The sequence below is a fragment of the Equus caballus genome, chromosome 8 (assembly GCF_041296265.1).
Source record: "Equus caballus isolate H_3958 breed thoroughbred chromosome 8, TB-T2T, whole genome shotgun sequence".
NCBI lineage: Eukaryota > Metazoa > Chordata > Mammalia > Perissodactyla > Equidae > Equus > Equus caballus.
Window position 1 is genome coordinate 2,244,385 of NC_091691.1, and position 26,426 is coordinate 2,270,810.

The window sequence follows — 26,426 nt, forward strand, 5'->3', positions numbered from 1 at the left end:
GTATATGACTTAACTGGAGCTATTTCCTAAGGGAGGAGGGCCGCTTTTTATGTTTATTGAATTCTAAGATGGGGTGTGACGGGGCGTGACTGTGAGTAAGACCTTGGACATCAGAGCCGAGGCGGGCCTTCCTCGTGGGGACCCCTCAGACCTGCAGCATCACTGTGTGCTCCCACACACCCACACCGGCCCCCGCTTGGGCGCCGGGCATGCAGACCTGGCCAGGAGCAGTGGGTCAGACCCATGCACTGTCCCTTTCAGAGTTGTTTTGTTTTGAAGCTTTGAGGGGGCTTCTTAAAGGCTGGGCTGGGCTGGGGTTTGCTTGGGAGAGGTCTGGGGGTTTCCATCTGACTGGGACCGCCTGTGGGTCCTCGGGATAGCATGGTTAGGAGCCCGAGTCTTGCCTGGTGTCCGTGGAAGTGTCCGGGCTCTGGGAGGCCAAAGCTTTCCTCTGCTCAGTGCCACTAAGCCTGAAGATTGTCAGCAGACTGATTATGGGAAGTGGGGGCATTTGCTGGGCAGGGTTTGAAGGCAGCAGGTACCCGCCCTGGCTGTCAGTGTAGAATGCCTCTGCTGTAGTTAAAAAATCACGCGCATACACACACACACTTGGCTGGTCACTCCTGGAGAATCTGATTGGTGAGGGTTTTCGTGTTTTTGTTTTTAAATCTCACAGTTTCTCTGGGTCCTCACTCCACGCACGGCTTAGCTGGGTCCTCTGCTCAGGGTCTGCCAAGGCTGCAGCCAGACTGTCAGCTGGGACTGTGGTCCCGTCTGGGGTTCTGTGTCCCCTTCCAAGCTCATTCAGGTTGTTGGCAGAATCCAGTCCCTGGCGGTGGTAGGACTGAGGTCCCTGTTTTCCTGCTGGCTGCCAGCCGCTCCCAGCTCCCAGCGGCCGCCCCTCCTCCGAGGCACTTCACACGTGGCTGTTTGAGTTCCTCCTCTGAGAGAGCCCAGGTTTTTAGAAACGCTCCTTGGGTGATTTCTCAGCCGCCAAGGTTGAGAACCTTCTCTCCGGAAAGCCATGCACACTGGCTCGAGGTTTTGGATGGCTGGCGTGTAGAAGAGAGGATGGATTTATCTGGGGTCGTATCTGGAAGGCTGCTCTGTTATTAATGACTAGAAGCTCGAGGCAGACAGGTTTCTGCTCAGTGTTAAGGAAGGTTTTCTTTTCTTTTCTTCCAGACTTTATATAGAATCCTATCCATAATTATTTTATGTAGCGGAGGTCTTGCTGTGTACTTGGGTATCCTGCTTTTTTTTGTTTTTTTTTGTTTCACTAAATACTTTATAATCGTTATTTTTAAGAAGCATGTCATTACTTTGTGATAGAGTTATGGTTTGATTTATGTAATTTTAGTGAATTTTGTTGGACATTTAAAGTGTTTACTGTATGTAGCTGGCTCTTGTAATATTTCATTAAGCATCCTTTTTTAAAAAAAAGCTTTATGGAGATATAATTCACATATACAGTTCACCCATTTAAAGTGTCAAGTCAGTGGTTTTTGGTATATTACATTATTAATTTTTAAAAATTGTGGTAAAATATGTATAACAAAATTTGCCATTTTAACCATTTTTCCTTGTACAGCTCAGTGGTATTAAATGCGTCACATTGTTGTGCAACCATTACCACCATCCATCTTCAGAACTCTCTTCATCTTGCAAAATTGAAACTCTGCTCCCATTAAGCAATAACTCCCCATTCTCCCTCCTCCCAGCTCCCGGCAGCCACCATTCTACTCTCTGCCTCTATGAATTTGGTGACTCTGGGTACCTCCTGTAAGTGGACTCAGACAGCATTACTGTCTTATTTCTGTTAGCATAATGACCTCAGGGTTCACCCGCGTTGTAGTGTGTGTCATAATTTCCTTCTTTTTTAAGTCTGAATGTATCCCCTTGTTTGTAGATAACACATTTTGTTGTAAGCGCACAGTTCAGTGGCGTTCATTACATTCCGTGAACATCTTTCTCTGTGGGTTTTGTTCTCAGTTCTGCTTCCTTCCGTGAGGGTGGGCGTCTGTCAGTGGATTTACCAAGTCAGAGGTGCGAGTGGTTTTAAGACCCTTGGCAACTGCTGCCAAGTTACCTTCCGGAAACATCGTTCCAGTTTGCCCTTGGTGTTACAGTGAAGCCTCTCCTCTCCTCTGATCCTTCCTTGCCCTTGTTCTTTCTGCAGGACTTTCCTGAAGCAGTTCCATCCACCAGTGATGAGAAAGGAGGGCTTGGTGGGGCCTTGCTTCTCAAAAATGCCAAATTGTGATCTGAGTTTTGTCCAGAGAAGCAGGATCTGAGGTTAAGGTTTGCTTTAGGAGGCGTCCACCCTGCCTGGGTCCCGCCGGAACTCCTGGTTCCTTGACGCTCCCCGGAAACCGGCAGGTCCCATGGGCCCTGGATCAGGACAGGCCCTGAGCTGGGGCCACGCCAGTCCAGGCTCTAATATGGGAAGATCCCTGAGGCTACTGGGTACGTGACACTTAGTTCTTTGTCAGCTCCACGTTCCTTGGTAAGGAAAGAACGCACCGTCCCCATGTTTATCATGATAACTTGCTAGCTTATTGCTGCTCTGGACTTCTTCTAACTGAATCTGAAAAGGTTTCTCCCGTGCATCTCAGCCGTAGATTAGTAGCATTGTCCAGTTAATTCTGGCCCATGGAATTCCTGCCTGGCTTTATCGAAGCTCCAAGGAAGCTGAATGCTGTGGTGGAAAAGGGATCTTACAAAAGGGAGGGAAGCTGGTGTGGCCATACATGGCTGCCCTCAGCCAGCAGAGGCTGGCAGGAGCCGGGCCAGGGCAGCAGGGCGCTGCTGGGTTTGTCAGGGCAACAGCTCACTGTGCCTGAGGACTTGCAGCGTGTAGGCTGTGCGGTTGTGTGGAGTGGGGGTGGGGGCGGATACAACAAGGTCATATTTGGAGGGAGGGCAGCGTGGTGTAATGGGCTTGGGGAGGAAAAGAGAGGAATGGACGTTTCTGCGACGCTGACGCGTTGTCTCATACTGCAGTGGGCATGCATCTGACTGTTTTACTACTCGCTGCAGCCGAGAGCCTGCAGGTCAAGAGTCTTAGCTGTCCCAGCTCGTGGATTTTGGAGCTGGGCCCACGCTTGCTCCTCCTCCTGCTCTGTGTCGCCCGTCTTGGCTGTGCTCTTGGCTGCCACTCTGGTGTTGGGTAAATCACTTCAACTCCTTGGGCCTCTGAATTCCCACCTGTAAGTGAGGAGTCCAGACAGCAGCATCTTTAAGATGCCTTTAGTTTTGTGATTCCAAATAGGATTAAGTCATATTGCTCTGAGTTCCCATCAAATTACTTGGAAAACCTTACTGGCAGGCATCCTGAAGCAGTCTTTCAGTAAGACCCTGAGTGGGTCTGGCCGCCTGTGGTGACTGGGGGTCCACAGAGCCCACGGTGGGCCGGGGGTAGATTTGGTTCTGTGTGCAAGCCATTGTGCTCTCTGCTGGTTGATTTGTCGTCTTCCCTCACTGCCCACTGGCCAGTTCTTGTTCTGGCACAGATGCTCAGAGGCTGTGCAGGTGTCGCCGGGGGCAGTGTGCTGAAATGCAGAGCGTGCACAGCACAGAGGGTGTCTGCCAGGGCGGAGGTGATGGTGTCCAGGCAGGTGGTTGGCAGTAGGAGGCCTGGAAGTGCCAGCTGGTGTCTTGCCAGCCGGAGCACAGCCCTGTGGTCAAGAACGCTCATGCTTAGGCTGGCTCTCAGACAAGTATGGCTTGCGTGCGTGGCTGTTGCCTGTGTATATCTCCACGCTGGGATGTTTGGTACCCTGGGGCCGTCATTCTCCTTCATCATGGATGACTGGTCCTTTAGCAGCCTTCTGCCTCATGAAGGCCCCACTTGCGAATGGAGTCCAAGACTCACTTCCTGTAGGGAAGCTCTCTGTCTTGGTCCCAGTTACACTTTCCTGAGCATTCTCAGTGCCACCTGGAGCAGGGACTGCGTTGTGCCGAGCTGGGCAGCCCCAGGAATGGGTTGGTCGGTCTGGGGGACATGAAGACAGGAAGGAGACTCTGCTGACCGTCTCCATGTCCATGGGGTGTGGATGACTCAGCGGAAGTCCGTGCTTTCCTTGAGAAATTTCTGTCTGTCAGGCTTGACTCCCTGTGCACTTTGACTCCAGGGACCCCTGGCATGTGCTGGCTTCCCTCTCTGGCTGTCTTGCAGGAAAGAGAGAGCCCCTCCCTTTACCAGAACTTTGCACTGGGGTTCGGCTTTACGCTTTGTAACGGGATCCTATGTGCCTTCTGGGATCTGAGACCCCCTCCACCCTGCAGGGAGCAAGGTGGTGCCTGCCACACTGGTGCTCAGAGACCCGGAGCTTAGAAGGGTAGGAAGCTTGCATGGAAGAGCCTGGCTTTGAACCAAGGGTGCTTATTTGAGCCTCTGTTCTTTCTCTGAGATATTGGGGTTGGTGGACCTTTTCTTAAGGGGCTAGATCGTAACTGATTTAGGCTTTGTGGCCGAGAGGCAAAATGGAGGCAGTTAGGTAGGTACTTATATAACCATTTACAGTGTGATCGTTTAAAACTATGAAACTGTTCTCAGATCCCTGGTCACACAAAAATGGGCAGCGATAGACTGGATTTGACCCATGGGCTAGAGTTTGCCGAACTCTGTTCCACGGAGAGCTGCCTCCTAATTCCTGGTGATTATGAAATAAGATGATGGAGCTGTGTTTGGGTGTCTCCCATCTGTGTTCAGGAGGTCGCGTGAGCTTTCCTCATGGATCCTGTGAGGCAGGTGGGGTTGGTCTTCCTATCCCCATGAGAGCACTTGCCTCCAGGAAGTTGTCGGAGGTGGTAGAGCTGGGGTGGGAGATGTGCACCTGGTTAACAACTCCCTCCCCCCTCCCCCATCCTGCTGCCTCCCAGTGGCGAAGGTTCGTCCCCTTAAACAAGGTTGGCCATGGTTGATAATCGTTGATGCTCAGTAATGGGACATGGGTGTTCATCGTGCGCATGATGCTCTGCTCTCCTTTTTTTAATGTCTTTGAAATTTTCCATAATAAAAATTTAAGAAAATATTTATTGATCAAAGCTATAAAAAAAAACCCTCCACCTTGAGAGAACAGGGTGTTGGAATCCTTAATCTTCCTCAAGCCCCAAATATGTGTGAGTAAACTCTTGCTCATCTGTAGCTCATCTGGTAGCAGACGTTCCTGAGAAAGAAGTAGCCATGTGTAAGCCACTCCATCTATCCATCCATCCATCCATCCAACTATCTGCCTTAGTCTGTACTGGTTACTATCCCAGAGTACCATAGACTGGGGAGTTTATAAACAACAGAAATTTATTTCTCACCCTTCTGGAGGCTGGAAGTCCAAGATGAAGGCACCAACAGATTCCGTGTCTGGTGGGGACCTCCTTCCTGGTACATAGACACTGTCTTCTTGCTGTGTCCCCACATGTCAGAAGGGGTGAGGGAGCTCTCCAGGATCTCTTATAAGGTCACTAATGCCATTCATGAAGGCTTCACCCTTATGACCTAATCACCTCCCAAAGGCCCCACCTCCTAATACCATCACAATTGGAGTTAGATTTCAATATATGGATTTTGAGGGAACACAAACATTCAGTCCATAGCACCATCCATCATCCATCTCTCCAAGCATCCATCCATCTATCCATTCACCCATCACCCATCTATCATCCAACCATCCATCCATCCATCTGTCTGTTCATCTGAAGTTTACATAGCACCGACTGGGGTCCACACCCTATTCTTAGGGTCCTGGAACCCATAGACACCTAACAGCTGATAACGAAGTGCTATAATGGAGGTCACTATCAAGAGGGCACTGAGAAGGACTAATTTTGCTGGGTTAGCTCAAGGAAGCCATCATGGAGGGGGTGGCTCATTAGTTGGGTCTTGAATGGACCCAAATGAAGAACAGTTCGGCCATTGTGGAGGCAGTGGGAGGGGGCATTCCAGGCAGAGGGAGACGTGCACACCGGAGGAGAGGGATGCACAGCTTGCCGCAGGGTTCTGGGAGGCTTGGGACAGCTGAAGTGTGGCGTTGGGGCAAGGGACTGGCTGGCGATGAGACAGGATGGTCTGGTGTGCCCTCTCGGGCCAGGGAAGGCCCCCAGTGGTGCCTACATGGAGGATGGGATGAATGTGAGGTATGAGAGCCCACCCTAGCAGCCACAGGCCTTGCTCAGTGCCCCACCCCCGCAGTGTACCTGGGCCACCGTGGGCTCCTGGGCACTTTCTGGATGGAGCCCCTCCCCCAGCTGGGCAGCTGGCAGCCTTGCTGTGGCCAAAGCAGATGCACCTACCCGTGTTCACCTTCATTCTGGCTCCTTGGCTCACCGTCTCCTGTTGGCGAGCACTGGTCCAGACAGTGTGGTATTTTGAGTCTGTGTGCAAAACAGACACACTAGAGCTTCATTGTTTGTGGAACTTTGCACTTCTCTTGGCACCTCTCGAGGCCAGTGTGGGGCAGCTGTCCAGAAACCTCCGGCAGGCCCTCTTGGCGGTCGGAAGAACCTCGGGTTGGAACCCACTGGCTGGAAAGCAGAGAGAAGCAGCACTTGCTCCTCCAGGGCCCCATCCTCCCACTGCTGCCCCGTGTCTGCGTGGCGTTGACAGTCTGGCTCATTGAACGCTATGGCCAGGGCTGCTGTGTCAGGGCCTTGCCAGACCCAGAGCGCACAGTCACTTAGGACTATGGGAAGGAGTCCTTGGGTTTGTTTATTTGCTTGCTTTCTGTTTTTCTAGTTGTGGTAAAATACAGATGACATAAAATTTACCATCTTAACAATTTTTAAGTGTACAGTTTAATGGCATGAAGCACATTCACATTGTTGTGCAACCATCACCGCCATCCATCTCCAGAACTCTTGTCATCTTGCAGAACTGAAACGCTGCACCCGTTAAACAATAACTCCCCATTCCTGCCTCCCACAGCCCCTGGCAGCCACTATTCTACTGACTGTCTCTATGGATTTAACCGCTCCGGGTGGTTCATGCACGTGGAATCATACAGTGTTTGTCCTTTTGTGACTGGCCTGTTTCACTTAGCATAGTGTCCTCCACGTTCATCCATGTTGTGACGTGTCAGAATTTCCTCTCTTTTTAAGGCTGAATGATATTCTCTTGGATGGGTAGGCCACCTTTGTTTATCCGTTTTTCCACAGATGGACACTCAGGTTGCCTCTACCTTTGGCAGTTGCGTTAGGAACAGGGGTGAACAAATTCACTGTTCTTTTTGTAACATCAAATTTTTACATTTATGTATCCCCCCCTTCAGCTGTTTAGTTTTTTTATTTTTTATTGAAATATAGTTGACATGTAACATTGTATTAGTTTCAGGTGTACAACATAGTGATTTGCTGTGTGTATGTATACTGTGAAATGATTACCACAGTAAGTTTAGTTAACATCTACCACCACACGTAGTTACAAAGTTTGCTTTTCAACTATTTGTTTTTCAGCCAATTTCCTTCCTCTTTTAACAGATTTCCAATTATAGGAATTTTTATCTGTGTTAAGAAAACAAAATTTTGGGTTGAGGGTAAAAAGATATGTATCTTGTAAATTAGCTGTTCTTTTTAAAAAAGTGCTAACGATTCTAAAGATGCTGTCATGTCAGTTGAGGTGTGTGTGCGTTTGTGCATTGAAATGTAATTTACAGACAGTAAAGTCACTCTTTTTGGGGTACTCTTCTGTGAGTAATGACAGAGTTGCGTTAACTACCACCACAATCAAGATACATAACAGATCCATCACCCCAAGAGGTTCCATCACCTCAGAAAGTCCCAATATCCCCAAAAGTTCCATCACCTCAGAGAGTTCTCACCCAAGAACGTTCTGTCATCCCAGAAAGTTCTGTCACCCCAGACAGTTCCATCACCCCAGAATATTCTGTCACCTCAGAAAGTTCCAACATCCCCAAAAGTTCCATCACCCCAGAATGTTCTGTCGTCCCAGAAAGTTCCATCACCCCAGAAAGTTCCATCACCCCAGAGAGTTCTATCACCCCAGAACATTCTGTCACCTCAGAAAGTTCTATCACCCCAGAGAGTTCCATCACCCCAGAAATTTCCGTCACCTCAAAAAGTTCCATCACCCCAGAACATTCTGTCACCTCAAAAAGTCCCATCACCCCAGAGAGTTCTATCACCCCAGAATGTTCTGTCATCCCAGAAGGTTCCGTGACCTCAAAAAGTTCCATCACCCCAGAGAGTTCTCTCACCCCAGAAAGTTCTGTCACCTCAAAAAGTTCCATCACCCCAGAAAGTTCTGTCACCTCAAAAAGTTCCATCACCCCAGAGAGTTCTGTCACCCCAGAAAGTTCCATCACCCCAGAACGTTCGATCTTCCCAGAAACTTCTATCACCGTGTCCCTTGTAGACATATCTCCCACCCACAACCCCTGTGCCCACTGATGTACTTTCTCTCCCAGTGGTTTTACCTTTTCCTGAATGTCATAGAAATGGAATCTAGTGTGTAGCCTTTTGGTCCAGCTTTTTTCTCTTAGAGAGTGTACTTGAGTTCATCCAAGTTGTGTGTGTTGATAGCTCGTTCCCTTTTCTTCCTGCAGAGTATTTCATCCCCTGGGGGGTCGACACGGTCCTTCTCCTTTCTGTTGTGTTCTAACAGCTTTACTGAGAGAGAACTTACATTCCATGTAGTTTACTCAGTTCAAGGGCACCCTTCAGTGGTTTTTAGTATGTTCACGGAATTGGGTGATGCAACCGCCACCGCTGTCTAGTCTCAGAGCATTTCATTATCCTCAAAAGAAACCCCATACCCATCAGCAGGCTCTTCCCAGTCCTTTTCCCTTTAGCCCTGGACTCCACTAATGTACTTTTCATCTTTGTGGATTTGCCTTTTCTGGAAATTTCATGCAAATAAGGTCATATGGCACATGGCTTTTTTTAATGGTTTCTCTCGGAAGGCCCATCTTCCAAGCTGTACTGCTTCCTGGGGGGCGGGTGGGGGTGGGGAGCTGCTCCTTCTGTGTGTCCTCAGCTCCTTCCTGAGCCTGCGTCTTTCTCTCCAGGTTTGGGGCTGCTCCTCTCAGGGTACCAGAGAACAAACCCCTTTCTCTTCTGGCTCTTCTTCCTCGTAACCAGGGTCCTGACTGTCCTGCCCTCAGCCTCCCCCAAGGGTTTGGATCCCAGAGGTGGCATTTGGATGGGAGGTTGGACCCTTCGACCTCCAGGAGAGGCCTGCAGCTTGCCCGTGTACCTCTTTTCTTCCCTGTGAGTCCAGCTGCTGAGTTCCCCTTTGTTATTTTTGCTGCTGATTGGCCAGGCCCCAGGAAGGGGACTGGAGGTGGGAGAAAGGCTGCCATGGCATGTGGCCACGACAGTTGCCCATAACCTAGAATCCAAGCCATGGATTGAGGGCCCCCTTTGGTTAGGATCGGCAGATGCCCTGGCTCTGTGCAGGAGGGAGAACCTGCAGGGTGGCTGTGATCACAATTGGATCCCTTTTCTGCCTGTAGCCCTTGGACTTCTAACTGCTGACACACGTCCCTGGGAGCCACTATGGTATTTGGAGTCTAGACGGACACCCATTGCCCAGGACCCTGGGGCCTTAGCAGGGAGTACGGTGGCTTCTAGAGGCTTGTTGGAGTTGTTGCTACCTAGGTAGGCAAGACCCACAGGGCTGCCAGGGCCTGGAATAAGCCCCCACTGGGCTCTATGGGACCAGGGCCATCAGCCTCTCCAGAAGGAGCACAGTTCTTGTTCCGGGAATGCAGGGGGCTTCTAGAACCAGACGGCATTGTAGATGCGTGTCCATGGATTGTGTGCCCCACCCCGAGCATTGCTCTGCATCTCCAGATGCATGCGGTAACCTCCCTGGGCCTCTTACTGTGATTCTGATGGACAGGTGTTTATGACTCTGTGCTTCAGTTTGTTTCCTCATTTGAAGGGGAAAAGAGATGCACCTGCTCGCTGGCCAAGAGATGTGGCAGCTGCAAGCTGCACGCTGCACGCCCAGTTCCAACTGTTACCCGGACTGAGGAATGAGTTGTTTGGTCGTAAATCCGCGTCTCATCTGCAGAGGACCCGGAGGTGGGAAGGATGGCTGCCTTTCATCTCCATCGCTGGGAGAGTGGGGGCCACAAAAGGGAAGAGAACTGACGGTGCGATGAGCCGTCTCTGATTTGGGAGACTTTCAGGCTCCCCCGTGGAACAGCGCTCCTGGGGGGGGGGTGCCAGGAGAACTGCCGTTGTCAGGTTTTGTTCTGACCTGTGGCCTCATCCACCCCACTTTCCCCTTGCTCATCTGGGTCAGGGCTGAGCGTCTCAGGGCAGCCATCCGAGAGTGGCTGACCCCTGCAGCCCTTTGCAGACCCTCAGGCCCTGAGCTTGCTGGGAATGTCCAGTGCCTAGCCAGCCAGGGCAGACGCGGGCCAGGCTGTGGGATGGCAGCATTGCTGACTTGCACTCCACAGCCCTGAGGGTCCTGGGGGCTAGGCCGAGAGGTGTGGAGAGCCCCTTCCCTGAAGGGGTTGGGCTCAAACTCCCGAGAGACATGGAGGTGGCTCCCACCTTGGCTCCTGGTGTGTACTTTGCATTTCATTCCGTCTGACACTCCCTGGATGGTAAGGTGCACCATTAGCTGATGTGCCGCTGAAAAGGAAAGTAACACTTCTAGTTATTATTGTAAGAGGCAGAGATGATTGTAAGGTCCCACTTTCGGTTATGTTGCAGCCTGTGGAAATGCATGTCTGAGAATTGGTGAAGGATGGTTAAGTTTCCTCATCTGTAAAATCAAAGGCAATGTGGTCGTCTACTCAGGGACTTGCCGTGAAGGTTCAGTGAGATGATGCGTGTGGGAAGAGCACGACCCGACTGCTTAGGACACGTGTTATTCTCATTTTATCGTAGTTATTGTTGTTGCTGTTATGACAGACAGCAGGAGAGGATGTTGGCTGCTTCATCAGCTGGCGGGAGGTTTGGGTTTATGCTTTTTTTAAGGGCTGAAGCGGAATATGGGGAGCTGCCTTTTCCCATCAGAGTTGGAAAAGCCCAGAGTGTCCATTTCCAAGCAGTGGTTTTTCACATGGTTTGGTTTGGTTTTAGGAATAGAGCCTTCTTTTCAAATGCCATTTTTGGATGGCACGTTAGTACATGAAATGGATGAGGAAGGAGCCGTGGTAGCCGAGCGTGGCCCCCCAGCATCCCCCAGCCTCCCCACAGCTGATCGTCTCATTCCGTGTGTGCTCTCCAGGGGCGGTGCCGGGATCTGTGGGGAGGCTCTTCCTGGAGATGAGCGTCCTGTCTTCTCCAAGGTGGAGTTGGCTGAGCAGGGAGCCTGGCACAACTTCCTTCTCAGTGCAGAGAAGCAGAGTCGGTCTGGGAATGACCAGCTCTTTCTGGTGGAGATACGGGGTGAGGTGAGGGGCACCATAGCTCCGAGCCTCTGTTTGTGAGTGTGTTGTCCAAACCTGCATTCGGAGGGGGTTAAAGGCTAGGCTTTCGGCCGAGCTTTGCTTTTAGTACTCTTTTTCCTTTTAAATTGTGATAAAAAATTTTAAGTGTACAGTTGAGTGGCATGAAGTTTATTCACATTATTATGCAACTGTCACCACTATCCATCTCCAGAACTTTTTCATCTTCCCCGGCTGAAACTCTGTCCCATTTAGCAAGTTTCCTATTGCTCCTCCTCCAGTGCCTGGCAGCCGCCCTCCGGCTGTCTGTCTCTATGAATCTGACCGCTGTAGGCGTCTCTCGTAAGTAGAATCTTAGTGTTTGTCCTTTAGTGACTGGCTTCTTTCACTTAGCATAATGTCTTCAAGGTTCCTACGCATTGTAGCATGTGTCACAATTTCCTCCTTTTTAAGGCTGAATAATGTTCCTTTGTAGGGCTATACCACATTTGTTTATCCATTCATCCATCCATGGGCACTTGGGTTGCCTCCACCTTTTGGCTATTGTGAATGCTGCTGCTGTGGTTGGGTGTAATGCTTTTACTCTTGACCCTTTACAAACAGGTCCCTCTGTGTAAGTGCCCAGGGCGCTGCTTGAACCCGTTGATGAGAGAGGGGAACTTGCAGTAACTGCCGTGACACAGCCACTTTCTCTGCCAAGGAGCCTTGAGTCAGCTGCTCCTGGGAAGTGGTGAGCCTCCGATGAGGTTCGGGGGAGATGGGGGAGTGTTGTTGTGTGATTCCAGCTGCCCTTGGGCAAGTCAGTGATGAAATCAGAGTAGAGGCAGGACAGGGGCCCCACTTGGTTTTGACGCTTTGCTTCCCAAGCAGAACAGGGTGTGCAGGCTGTGGCCTCCCTCCACGCCGCACCGTACGGTGTTGGGCCTGGCCCTGGGGTGGGACGGTGGTTCTGCACCCTGGTCAGCAGTTCAGGAATCGGGGTTGGAGCCTGCCTTCAGGAGACTGGGAGCTATAAGGAGGGATATGGGACCAGTGAGTCAAGCAAGAAGTTAGGTGGTGACAAAGACTCCAGGAATTATAGCATTCCTGGAAATCTGGGTCATTTTCTGGAATAACCAGATTCCCTTGAATTTTGCCATGTTTGGGAAATCTGGCTGAGCTGGTAGGTAGAACGTCTAACTGAGAAACATCTTGTGTGTCACCTTCTGTTTCCCTGGAGTGTCTGGAAGGAAGCTGTGGTGCATTTTATGGGCAGGTGCTCCAGGCTCTTTCCTCTAACTGGGGCTGGGGGCCTTGATAGGTGTCAGCAGCCCCAGTTGCGATCTGAGTGAGGCCTGGGCTTCAGAATACGAGAAACCTGGCAGAACCTTCCAAACTTGGCAAAGCCTAGTTTACTCCTAGCCCCTTTTCATCATGCTTCAAGGGTGTCTTTCTCTTTGAATTCTAGTGTCCGCATTGTTCAAGAGTTATTAACATGTTTATAAGCTCAGACCCAGTAATCCCACCCTAGAGTATTTTCCTAAGGAAATAGGACTTTTTTTTTCCCTTTTCCTTTTTGGTATTATTATATAAAGCTATTCATTGTATTCATAACAGTGGAAAACTGGAAACAAACTAAGTGTCCCGTGAGAGAAAAGGGGTTCCATTATAGCTTGGTGGATGATTATGTCATCATCAAATAGTAATGATAAAAATGACACAGCACTGTGGAACATACCCAGAGTGGGAAGAGTGACATATGGAGTCGTAGTGTTAGGATTTGTATCTGTCATGTCTTGCTGTGTAACAAGCCATCCCCAAATATGATGGCTTCAAACATGATTTAATCTCGTGTGACTCTGTGGATTGGCGAGTGGTTCTTCTGTTGCTGTCACCTGGTGGGGACACTGGAAGGCTGGAAGCTCGCTCTCCTGGTGATCTGCCATAGTTCTGTGGTCTGGCCTGAGCGTCCTCATGTGGCCACTGGTTCTAAGTGCCAAAGTGGAAGCTACAAGGTGGCTTGAGGTCTGGGCCATGGAACTCATACCTCATCACTTCTCCCATATTGGTCAAAGTGGGTTGAAACTAGACTAGACTAGAACCGGACTCTGCCTCTTGATGGAGGAGCAGCAGCCTCACATTGCCGTGAAGCATGGACACAGCAGGTGTGATTCCTAGTGCCCTGGTTATGCCGCCCACTGTGAGGTTTCAGTTACGTAGTCACAGGACAGGGACTGCAAGGCTTTGAGGGAAAAGGAACCTAGGTGACTGGTCAGGGAGCTGAGGCTGTGAGCAATTTCTTGCTTTAGGTCCTGTAGACTTCAGGCTTGGCTGGTGCCAGACATCCGCAGCCTAAACTTCAGGAAGAAGATGTCTAGAGATAGTGACTGGCACTGTGGGGTGCCTTCCAGCTCCCTGGTGCCGTCTACCTTGTCAACTGGACGGAGGGTGGACGGGCCTTGGGTGAAGCACAGATGGACCCAGGCCTTTGGAGGTGTTGCTTGACCACCTCCGTAAGGCAGGCATGGCCCAGCCAGCGTGAGCTGACCGTCCTTATATAGGGTGAGGGGTTCATGGGGACCCTCATGTCCAAAGACAGTACTGTCTAGGTGATTCGAGTTGGGGACACAAGGTATATTTGTCTACTTCCACGTTCCCTGCTGTCCTAAACAAATGGGTTGTCCTCTTCTTGCAACTTTTCAGTGAGTTTGAAAGTGCTTCAAAATAAAAAGTTAAATAAATACACAGGAAACTGTGCTCGGCCAGCGCGTGGGATGGTTGTGAGGACTAGAGGAAGGGTGTTCCCGTGCCGGCTGGGGCTCTGGGTTGCGCAGGTGGGTGGTGGGCTCCAGCTACTGCCGCTGGCCGGGCTGTGAGTGGGGCCATCTGCTGGGACAGGAGAGCCCTCGATGCCCAGATCCTGCTGGAGGGAGAGCCGTGGCCCAGCTTCCTGAATCCGCCTTGTGGAGAAGAGCTGAGTCTTGCACGGTGGGGGCTGGAGAGCAGGAAAGGAGTTTGAACCTGCCCTAAGCAAATGGGCCTCACTCCAGGGGAAGCTGCTGGCCAGGGAACAGCCCTCCCCTGATCAGGGAAATTCCTCCCCTGTTGAACCAGGACCTGCCTCCTCTCGACAGTCCTGCCCTTCTCTTCCTCCTGGACTCTCAAGCCTTCAGGACCCTGTTGGCCAGCCCCTCTGGTCCCCTGGGCATGGGGTTTGTGCTCTGACCTGATCTTCAGGCCCTGTCAGTGCCCTGTCTCCCCAGGTGGATTGGAGGCAGTGGGGAGCCCTCAGAGCTGAGTGAGCGTCCACGTCTGCTCCTGCTGCTGGTCATCCTCGGAGCTTCTGTCCCCTCACCCCTCTCTCATCCCCCCTGAGGCCGTGTAAGGATCTGGGAGGTGACCAGGGACATGCCCAGAATCGCCCAGAAACTCAGTGTCTTTTCCTGACCCACTGGGTTTCAACTTTTTCCTTAACAACTGCAGAACTCTTAGCCAGAATTCGTGGGACCCCCAGGATATAAGGCAGATAAAACTGGTTGATGCTTCCCTCTCCCCTACATTGTCCCAGCTCAGCCTCCACCTCTGGGGCTGCTATGGGGTCCAGAGAGCTGAGAAAGGGCTGCCTTAGGCCCTCCTGTCTCAGAGATGACAGTGAGGAGGGGTCTGGTTGTCTTAGCAGCATGGTGCGTAGGTGGGGCCGGGTGACTGATCGTCATCCCTGCGACTTGTCTGGGGGCTGGCCTCAGCCTGGGAACCAGCCTGGCAGCATGCTGGCCTTCGCTCACTGCTCAAGCCACAAGTGCCTGGACAGGCATGGCGGACCTTGGTCCTCACTGCCGAAACCCTTCACTCCTAGCCCTGGGCAGCTGTGCTGTGGTCCAGGCCCCACTGCTGGGGGAGGGGAGCGGGGGTGGATAACAGCTGCTATAAAGGGCTGTTTTTTCTGTCCTGGAATGAGCCAGCTCCAGGGGTGAGTGACTGTCAGCAGCTAGGATGAATTGCCTATTTACTTGTTTCATTAAGAGGCCCCTTGCCCGTGGGAGAGGTCGCAGCCCGGCCCTGTGAGGGAGGAAGTGGTGTTTACAGAGCGGCCAGCTGGTGCAGGGTGAGGAGGTGGCTAATCCCTCATTCCAGATCCGGGAGCCCTGCAGTGTGCCAGCCCGTTCCTGTCCTGCCACTGCCCTAGTGGCCGTGATGACGGATAGATGGACAGAGGGCCGAGCGGGCCAGAGAGTGAAAACAGGAAACCTAATCTTTTAAAAATAATCCAGGGAGAGGGGAGAAAGTGAAGAAGCAAAGAGTGTAAACCAACAGATGGCCCTCATCAGGGAGCGTCTTCCTGCGTGGCTGGGGCTTCTCAGAGCTGGAAATACCAGGGAGTCGGTGAGAAGTGGAGCTCACTCGCCGAAGATGCTCGAGTGGGCTGTGGGCGTCTTCCAGGTCTGTCCCTGATGTTAGATGATGTTTCAGCAGGAAGCGTCCTGCCTCTGGCCTCTCCCCACCACACCTCCAAAACCGTCCCCTCTGACCCCCTGACCTTGACTGTGACCCTGTCCTGCCCTTGGGCTCCCCCTGACCCCTCACCAGGTCAGCCAGGATGTGCACCAGATGTGTCTTCACAGGGCTCCAGTCGTCTCTGCCTTCTCAGAAACCCCCGAGCTGCACTTGGCCTGGGGTTCGAGCCGTGCTTCCCAGGAAGCCAGGCCTGAGGACGGCCTACCCTCTGCTTTTCCATCCTCCTCGGGCACTGGTGGCAGCAGAATAACTCTCTCCTCCCCATGAGTTCTGAGATCTTACTCCTTTGTGCTTCCTGCACCCTCTCTTCCCCTGGCATGCCCCCCGTGTGTCTCCACCTGCCCAGATCCATGTGTCCTTCAGGGTCCAGCTCCAATGCCACTTTCTTCATGAACCTCCACGTCCCTCTCTCTCCCTAGACTTGTCTCCCTCCTCTGACCTCTCTGGCCCCTCATTTGTGTCTCCTTTATTCAATGTCCAGGGTCCCTTTGGTACTTGTGCCTGGACTGCCTCGCCTCCTGGAGTGTGGAGCCGTCTTGTTCTTGCCACTTTTTCCCTCCGAGGACTCGGCCTCCTGGGGCTGACCACTGTCATGTGTGGCTGACCAATGTCACTTGTGGCTGCTGCACTGAGCAGGGGGGCTCACCTGCCACTTGCACTTTGAGGCTGTCTGGGCACAGGCCCCCTTGTGAGCTCCAGGTCCCCCAGAGCATCCAGGAGTCCTGCTGTGCCCTCACCCTTGTAGGTCCACAAAGCACTTCCATCCCTCGTGTGGGCTCCTCCCTCCCTCTGTTGAATGTGCTTCTGAAAGGAGGAGGGTTACCTTGAGGTTTTGCCTACAGTGTGCTGATGGCCGTGTCAGGTTCCAGTTGGGCTGTGCTTGGGGGTGACCTCCTTGGAGAAGTGAGTACAGGCGACACCGGGTTGGGGGGAATGGCCTCGGTGTCTGCCGGCCCAGACTGCCACCCTACTTGGGTCGTTTTGGCTCAGTGGCTTCAGCTGTCACTGGGGCAACATTTGCTTCCGGGCCTGAAGTGCTGAGAACCTGGGAATCCCTGATCTGAGGCCGAGGCTGCCTAGGGAGCTTTTCCCTCCCCACCCACTGGAAAGCTCAGCTCCCTTCCTGTTGCTCTTTATTTGGTGCTTTATTCACACTCTTTGCAATAAGCTTCTGAGATGTTGTGAAAATCAGCTGTGGGTATTGATGTCAGAGGTGCTGTGTCTGAGACCTCAGACTAGATGGCGATCCTCTCTGGGCCTCGGTGTTCCCATCTGGAAGATGGGAGTAGTGACCACACACTCAAACTGCTCCCTAGGCTTGTTTGAGCGTCAGAGGAGAGGAGCCAGAATGTGCTGTGGACTTCCAAGGAGATTTATATCATTCTGTGGTTGCATCATTATATCATTCGTTTTGGATAGGGCATCAGACTTGCTCACTCTTTCTCAGACTGTCCCTGGGGACCCCAGGAAGTCTTTGTCACCTGGAAGCCTCTTGGCATCTTTGAAGCTTGTCAGAACCTTCTGTTGATGGCAGGCAGGATCCGCACAGATGACGGCTTCCATGCCTTGAGTGTCTCACTCTAATGGGCTCACAGATCCTTATAATTACGTCCTGGTTCCCGCCTCCTTGACAGTGAACCAGAACTGCTTCGGGTGGCATGTAATTCGTATCCATTATTTTCCCTCTTTTACAAACTGCAGAGTTGGAATGCAGATGTAAAATGACCTGTTCACACCCCAGATGGAGACTTCCGGCTTCTGATGCTCACATCCGAGGACGACCCTCCCCAGGGAGGGCGGAGGCACCTTTGCTTCACAGGGGAGCTGTGGGGGCCCGTTACCTGGCTCTCCCCAACCTTCACCCCAGTTTCCCTTCGGCAGCAGTGTAGGTAGGGGTTCTCCCGTTTCTGGGCCGCCTCTCCCAGGACCAGGGCGGATGGGAGATGTCTGCATTAGGAGGGGTCCCAGATGATGGGTTCGGAGCAAGGGGCTGGAGTATTCGCTAGGACCTGGGGGAGGGGAGCAGGGAGCCCCTTTCACCCAGCTCTGTGCTGGATGCTGAGGCCAGATAGGGGCACCCATCTTACTCAGTGCTTCTCAAGGAAAGCTCCTGGCTCTGATCAGCTCTTTAGGGGGAGGTCTCACTTCTAGGATGAAGGAAACTGTGTATTTCTCAGGACTCGGGCCAGATCCCCAATTGGTGGCAAATGTAATTTTTGTTTTCCTGGTTGGGTTCACTGGATTTTCTGCCTATCCTCCATTTCTTCAACGGACAGTTTTGTCAGGGGGAGTCATCTTTGTTATGAAAAGTGACACTCATCAGATGTTCCCATACCTGTCCTTACCTGTTGGTCTGCCTCCAGAGCCAGACCCCCAGGCCCACCATCACTGTGTCCTGTATTCACTCCTGCGTCCCCAGTGCCTAGAGCATCACTGGGCATGCAACATACAGAGGGTAGGGATGACACGCCTGCCTGTCCCGTCCTGGGCTCCTTTCTCAGCACCGTGAGGCATAGACAGAAGTTTGATACGGGCAGAGTTTCCAGCCTAAGTGGGAAGGTGGAACACAAATATGTGAGAAGTAAAGTGATTGATAGTGCACAATACACTAGTGGAAAAGTTTGCTGTGATTGTCAAATAAATTACACAAATGCTAAATGCTGAAAGTTCAGAGCAGGAGGAAGTGTTCCAGAGTCGGGGGTGAGGGGGAGGTTTGTGGAGAAGACTGAGAAGGGTGGGATTTGGAGGATAAAGGGCACAGGAAGACGTGGTCTGGTTGAGGAGGACGGCTGCAGACCCAGCAGGTCTGGGGGCTCTGACCAGCGCCGTGCTTGTGAACAGACCAGAAACACCAGAGCCAGCTCACTGGGGCCTGTGGTAACGCTGGGTTCAAAAGCCTTAGTGTTTCCCTTGGGTAGTCAAGACCTTGAGGCCGGTGCCTGGGCGGAATTCCTGTCCCCACCTCTGTCGGTCTGGGTCTCAGGGTGGCACCTCTCCATGGAGCAAGGTGAAGGGGTGTCACCAGTGTGACAAGGGCTCAACCAAGGGAGTCTTGGAACGTGTGCACAAGGGTGTGAGTGTGAGCACATGTGAGCGTCTGTGTGTACATGTGCACACATCTGTGAGTGTACACACGTGAGTAAGCGTGTGTGTGCATGCGTGTGCTGGGGCTGGGCTTTGGGCTGTCTGCACATTTCTTGGTGTCTCTGAGCCTCGGCTCTCAGATGAGGATGCCAACTCCCTCCTTGGGTGCCTGTGAGAAAGTGAAACGAGAGCCCGTGCAGTCCTGCACGTGATGGTGAGTGTCGGGGATAGGCCCCCGACGCACGTGCACACAGATGCAGGGCTCCCCAGAGCATCAGCCCTTCTGACTTACTGGGCCTTGGTCAGCTTCAGGAGAGGGCAGGTGAGTGGGGTCTGCAACCCCCAGACACCAGCTGGCAAGGGGCTGGGCAAGTCATCCTCCCGGCACACAATGGGGCAACACAATGAGGTTGTGGGGTTTGTTGCTAGGCCCCGATGCAGCTGACCCTTGCCCGGCCTCCCTCAGAGGCCTCTAATTCCCTTTCTCCCTGTGGCTCCAGCACCCCCCTCACCTCTTCGTTCCCTTGCCCCGAGTGAGCCCTGACCGAGGCCCAGCCCGGTGCCTCTTCCTGCCTTTCCCGAGGGCACAGGCCCTGTGCCTGGGACGCCACGTGCTGCTCAAGGGCAGTGACAGGAGCACCCTTATCTCGGGGGCAGGCCTGGAGGGCCAGTTTATCTCTCCTTTCCACACGGTCTAAAGGAAGCTGGTGCTGAAACGGCAAGCAGGGGCCGGCTCCACAACAGGAAGACCGGAGTGGGCGTGGGATGCTGGGCATGGACTGCAGCCGCCATGCACTGGTCACTCCTGCTGCCCTGGGGCCACCTCTCTGGTCCCTAGGGCTCTCCTGTCTGGATGGCTGCCTCAGAGGTAGTTTTCCAAACTGGCATTTATAATTTTGACTCTTTTAACTATTCTTGGAGCTCTTTGTAGACTGTCTGGGGGATACTGGGGGTGACCGGCCTGTGGCACCAGGTCAGGGTGGATGTGGCTCCTGCCTCTTCCCTGGCAGCCTGGGCAGTGCCACGGGGTGGATGCTGTTTCTTCTAAAGCTCGGCTTCTACCTCCACCTCCGGGAGGGTCCGGCGTCCCCTCACTGTGAGCCGCCCTGTCAGTGTGTGAGCCACATTCTCCCAGGGGAGGGCAGAGGCAGGGAGGAGAGCCCGCTGCCACGCGCCCACCCACTGTGATGCCTCAGTCTGCCTGGAGACTCGTCCTTCATCAGAGGAGGAGGACTCCCTCCCAAACGGGACAGCGTAGCCCTCAACGAGCCCAGAGCATGTGGGGCTGGAGCCAAGTGTTCACGTAAATGTCTCTGGTCCTCTTGACCGTCAAGCACAGGGACAGCCTTGGGGACCTTGCAGGCAAACAGGCATCAGAGGCAGTTGGCCGGGCTGTCGCAGGGAGGGCGTGCCCGAGCAGGAGGTGGCCCAGCCTGCCTGGAGCGGCACTGAGATCAGCTCCGCTCTGAGACATGTGCGTCCCGTTTAATGAAAGAAAGAGTTTACTGTTGTGCTTTTTCTGTGCTTGCTTCCCCTCTTCCATTTAAATACAGAGAACACCGACCCCGAGGAGCCTGGACCAAAGACGTCATCCGAGCCCCGAGTAGCACATTGTGATTATTTTGGGACTTCCTCTGTGTGCACCTCTGAGCCCGCTCACTCGGTGGGCCCCACCCTGCTTCTCAGACCCCGCTGGCAGAGGCTGGCCAGGCCAGGTGCAGGGCGTGGGCTCTGCCAAAGCCAAGACCACTGGCGGGAGACTGGACTGCAGGCTGTGCTCCAGGCTCTCACGCCTGGGGACTTGGAGCGCGTGGCCTGAGCTCCCTCTTGCCCAGTCTGTGCTGGCAGCTGTTCAAGCTGATAATTTTGGGGAAATCCCTGTGGGTCTGAAAGTGGCCAAGATGACCCAGGGCTTCTTTCTCGCCCTTTCTGTCTAGCTTATATCCCACTCTCGCCATCATCTGTTTGCAGTGTGCTCCAGCCAACTGGGGTATGGGGTAGAATTGCAGACCTAAGGAATCCACGTGTCGTCCTGCATCCCAGCTCTTCCATCCAGTGGCAGCGCTTATGCAGGACTCGTCCCCTTTTCTGGCCTTTGCTATCAGGAAGCTTGGGGGCCAAATTCGGTGTTCGGTTGGCATGGTTAATGCATCCCAGGGACCTAAAATGTTCTTTGGGCCCTCGTTTTTGTTTTCTTCCCAATGGACTTATTTTCACACTGTTTACTTTCTTGAGGCCTTCTCGGATCCTCTTGGAAATAGGTAGATAAAAACCTACACAAACAACCTCCCCACCCAGCCTGGCACGCTCTCTTGCCACATCCTGGTCTCCTTCCTCAGGACCTGGAGGCCCTGCTGAAGTGGGGGTCCCTCCTCGGGGTGGGGCAGGGTGGGGTGGGGTGTTACCTAAGAAACCATGCAAACCTCCTCCTCCTTGGGCTCCATAAATGATTCATTTCCTTCAAGCGCCCTATGTTGTTTTCCAGCAGAATCTCTGTTATGTATGAATCAAGATCCTGGCTCATATTTTCTGCTGCGACTGATATGAGCTTTCCCTTTAGAAATATTCTTCCCACGGGGCCCAAAGTCATTCTTTTACACTTACTGGTACTAAGAGTGTTTGCCTGTTGTTATCGGATACTGCACATGAAGGGAGCTAAGGAAGACATTCTTTTGTCTTACAGTGTGTTGCCTGTGTTGGTGGGTTCTTGGCAGCATTTAAATGCCTGGGCAGAAAGGAAGAGAAAGGTTCCTAGGCTGCAGAACAAATTTCTAGGTCTGTGGTGACTGCAAGAAATAGCCAAGTTCTGAAACTGAGGAGAGGAAGGTGGTTGGGGCCTCTCCCTGTCATCCAGGCAAACTCTGGCTCAGTCTGGCCCGCTACCTGCTTTTGTAAATAAAGTTTTGTTGGAACACTGCATCCTCATTGGTCTATGCATGATGTACAGCTGCTTTCATGCTGTAATGGCAAAGTTGAGTAATTGTGACAGGTGTCATGTGACATGGCTTGCAAAGCTGAAAATATCGGCTCTTTGCGAAGAAAGTTTGGTGACCTCTGGTTTAGGATAAAACACAGAGGTAGAAGACCCCAGAATAGTAGTCCTACCTAGAGAGTCTCTGCCTTTCAGCACTTTTACTTTATCTTTTAAATTAGGTTTAATATGGATAACACGAGTCCCCTCAGTTCCATCTGAAAGGGGCCAGAAGGACCGGGGTCTTGGGATTTGGGTTTGAGGGGAGACTGAAGTTCGACCTGGGTCGGAGGCCAGGCCCAGGATCAAGCAGGTGGCGATCTGGAGGTGGCCGTGTATGTGCTTCTGTGACAAGGTCCTTTAGAACAGGTGAGCTGTCTGCTGTGAACGCAGCTTTACTTTGAGCTTCAAAAAAATTCCCTCAAAGCCAAAATCCATGTGAACACTGAGCTGCTTGAACAAGCTGAGTGATGGGAAGGATGGAAAATAGAGCCTTCCAGAAAATGTTTGAAGATGCAAATTTTTATAGCCTGGAGACACGGCTAACGAGTGCCACTTGCTATTGGTAGCCACCACTTTCTGCACCTACTGTGTGCCAGGCCCTGCAGTAGGCAAACGCTTCATCATCGTGTTCAACCTCAAAATAGCCCTGCCACGTAGCTCCTGGTTTCCCCTGCCAGCAGAGGGTGTGTCCCTTGCATGACATCCCCCAGCTCAGCATCAGCGAGGGAGCTGTTGCAAGCATGCTGCCCTGTGGTCTAACCTAACACAGAGAATGGGGAATTAGCCAGCATCGTGGCTGCCCTGAAGGACAGAAGGAAGAGCATCTTGACTGTAAGCATGGTTAAACCCTGGGATGAGCTGTCGGGAGTGTGAGAAGTGCCCATCTGGGGAGAGGTTGGGGAAGGGTAAACCATTCTTAACTATATTTCAATGGTTGGGTTTTTAGCTGCTTGGTGACAGAGAATGCATTGGCTTTGATGGCCCCTGGACGACAACCTTTGACCTTTCCGATTCAGCTGTTTTCTCCCCCTCCTCGTAGCAAACTGTTTACTGGTCAGGTCACAACAGCACTGAGCCCCTTTAGAACTTCCAGTGCTGTGAGTTATTAGAGATTTGGTTTTTGGGGTGGTTCTTGGACCAAAGAAATCTTGTATAAGGCTGGACCATCTCATGAGGTCCTTGTGCCCATATGCTGATCGTCTGTCTGGCTCAGGTTGCTGTAAGTCTCAGGGCCTTTTCTTGCAGCCCTTGTCAGTCCTGTGAATGGTTAGGGGCATGGGGGGTCAGGGCTAGTGGGTCCTCAGCAGGTTCTGTCGAGAGGAAACCAGACTTGGAAGTTGCAGGCAGTTTCCCAGAGAGAGTGAATGGGTTGAGGCTTTCCTTTCCTCCAGGGAAGATGCCATTTCCTGTCCTAGTGGACTGAGCAGTGGCTCCCTGGGTTTGTCTGAGGCGTCTCCTCGGGCAACAGGCTTGGAGCCTGGTCACAGCCCGGTGGGGAGGGTGGTCGGGTAGAGGCAGGGCGGAGTTTGCTTTGGTGAGGGCAGGCTTCACCAGTCTGCTGGCGTCAGGCCAGGAGCCCTCCCCCCGATTGTGTGGAGGTCTGAGTGAGTCCTCCAACCGTGCAGTTGGCAAAGGAGTTTACCCTCGTCAAGAATTCACATCGGAGTCTTGGAAAGAGCCTCTGTGAGAAACAAGCAAACAGCTCAGGAAGTGTCATCTGTACTTCTTGTCTTCTGCCTGGACTGCACAGGGGGACTGCTGGAAGCGGCAGCCGTAGCCGGTACTGATCCCCTGGGCATCTGTGGGGTCAGATGCTTTCTCTGCATCTGTTGTGTCACATGGTTTTTCTTGTTTAGTCTGTTAATATGGGGAATTTCAAGTGAGCTTTGAATGTTGAACCAGCCTTGCATTCCAGGGCATAAGCTCTACTTGTTTGTGATCTATTATTCCATATGTGTGAGTTTTGCTGCATTTTATTTGCTAGTATCTTGTTGAGCGTTTTTGCATCTGGATTTGTGACAGATATTGCCCTATTGTTTTTTCTTATATTATCATTGTCTGGTTTCGGTATGAGAGTAATACTGGCCTCATAAAGTGAGTTTGGAAGTATTCCCCCCTCCTCTATTTCATAGAAAAGATTGTGAAGAATTGGTATTGTTTCATTTTTAAATGTTTGGTAGTGAAACTGTTTTTGTCCAGAGTTTTTTGTTTGTTTAAAGTTTTTTTAACAGCAAATTTGATGTCTTTAATAGATATGGGACTGTTCAGGTTACCTGTTTCTTCTTGAGTGAGTTTTGTTAATTTGTGTCTTTTAAGGAATTGGTGCATTTCACCTAAGTTGTTAAATTTATGTGTATAGAATTGTTTGTATTATTTCCGTTCAACGTCTGTGGGATCGGGGCTGGCCCAGTGGTGCAGTGGTTAAGTGCGCATGTTCTGCTTCAGCGGCCCAGGGTTCGCCGGTTCGGATCCCGGGTGCAGACATGGCACCGCTTGGCGCGCCATGCTGTGGTAGGCGTCCCACATATAAAGTAGAAGAAGATGGGTATGGATGTTAGCCCAGGGCCAGTCTTCCTCAGTGAAAAGAGGAGGATTGGCAGCAGTTAGCTCAGGGCTAATCTTCCTCAAAAAAAAAATCTGTGAGATCAAGAGTGATATCTCCTCTTTCATTCCTGATTTTGCTATTTGATGTCTTTTTTTTTCTTGGTCACTCTGGCTAGAGATTTATCAGTTTGATTGATTCTCCCCCCGCCAAAGAATCAGCTTTTGTTTTCAATGATTTTTCTTTCTCTCGTTTTTTTTTAATTATTATTTTCTACCCTTATTTTTATTATTTCCTTTCTTCAGGTTTTTTTTTGCCTTTTTTCTTTCTTTCTTTCTTTTTTTAGTTTCTTAATATAGAAATTTAAATTATTGACTTGTGGTCTTTCTTCTTTTCTAGTATAAGCATTGGATGCTGTAAATTTACCTCTCAGTCCTATTTTAGCTGCATCTTATAAATTTTGATATGTTGTATTCTTATTTTAATTCAGTTCAAACCATTTTCTAATTTTCCTCGAGACTTCCTTTTTGACCTCTGGATCAGTTAGTAGTGTCTTGTTTAATTTTCAGACATTTGGAGATTTTTCCAGATGCCATTCTGTTCTTCATTTTTAATTTAGTTCTGGTATAGTTGAGAACAGATGTATTCATTTCCTATTCCGCTATAACAAATTACCACAAATTTAGTGGCTTAAAGGAATCTTACAGCTCTGGAGATCAGAAGTTCAAAATGGGTCTTACAGAACTGTCGTAGTTTTCCTTCATCTGAGATGGTTTTTATTTTGCCTTCATTCCTGAAGGATATTTTCACGGGATATAGCATTCTGGCTTGACAGTTCTATTCTTTTAACACGTTAGAATGTTTTTTTTATCCTCTTCCAGCCTCTGTAGTTTCTGATGCGAAATCTACAATTGTTTGAGTCCTTGTTCCCCTGTATGTAATATGTTGTTTTTCTCTGGCTTCTTTCAAGACTTTTTCTTTATTTTTGGTTTTTAGCACTTTATGGTGTGTCTGGTTGTGGTTTTCTTTGTTTATCCTGTTTGGGGTTCTCCTCATTTTTTGGATCTTTAAATTTATGACCTTCACCAAATTTGGGAAGTAGTAAGCTATGATTTCTGCAAATATTTTTTCTGCTCCATTCTCTTTCTGGACTCCTGCAACATGAATGTTAGACCTTTTGTTGTTGTCCCACAGATCCTTGAGGTTCTCTTCCGCGTTTTCCCCCCTCTTTTTTCTCTCTCTTGTTTAGAATGGTTACTTTCCATTGCTCTGTCTTAAGTTCACTGACTCTACTGTCATCTCCATTCTGCTATGGAACCCTCCAGGGAAGCTGTTATACTTGTTATTTTTTGGTTCTAAAATTTCTGTTTGGTTCTTTTTTATAGTTTTATATCCTTGCTGGGAACTCCTGTCTTTCCATTTGTTTCGAGTCTTTGCCCTTACTTCTTGGAGCGTGGTTATCATAGCTGCTTTAAAGCCTTATTCTGGTACTTCCAACATTTGGGTCATCTCAGGGTTGGTTTGTTGGCTGACTTTTCCCTTGACAGTGGTTTGGGTTTCCAGGTTCTTTGTCAAATAATTTTGGATTGTATCTTGGACATTTTGAGTATTATGTTATGAGACTGGATTCTGTTGAAACATTCTGGAGGTGTTGATTGAGTTGTTTAAGCAGGCAGTTAACCTGCTTAGGTTCAGAACGCACATCCTGGCCCGCTTTCTGTGGCCTGTGGTTTCACCATCCACTCTGCTGTTCACCACCCAGGGGTCAGTCTGAAAGCTGGGTAGTGGGCTCCGTCTCAGCAGTGCAGTTCAGTTCCCAAAACTGCTGTGCTGGTTCCCAGTGGTTTCACACACCTGCAGCTTGGAGGTGAGCTCAGGGCTTCATGCGCAGACTTAAAGCATCCTTTCTCCGCCTCCCTCCTTATCGTGATCTTCCCCATCCTGCCTGCTTCCCCAGGTTCAAACTATA

The 26,426-nt window shown here is 51.1% G+C and overlaps 1 protein-coding gene across 2 annotated transcripts in view; it reads left to right on the forward strand.

Moving 5' to 3' along the window:
- Positions 1 to 26,426, forward strand: part of BCR (BCR activator of RhoGEF and GTPase) — a 123,380-nt gene that overhangs the window by 14,628 nt on the left and 82,326 nt on the right. The window lies entirely within an intron of this gene.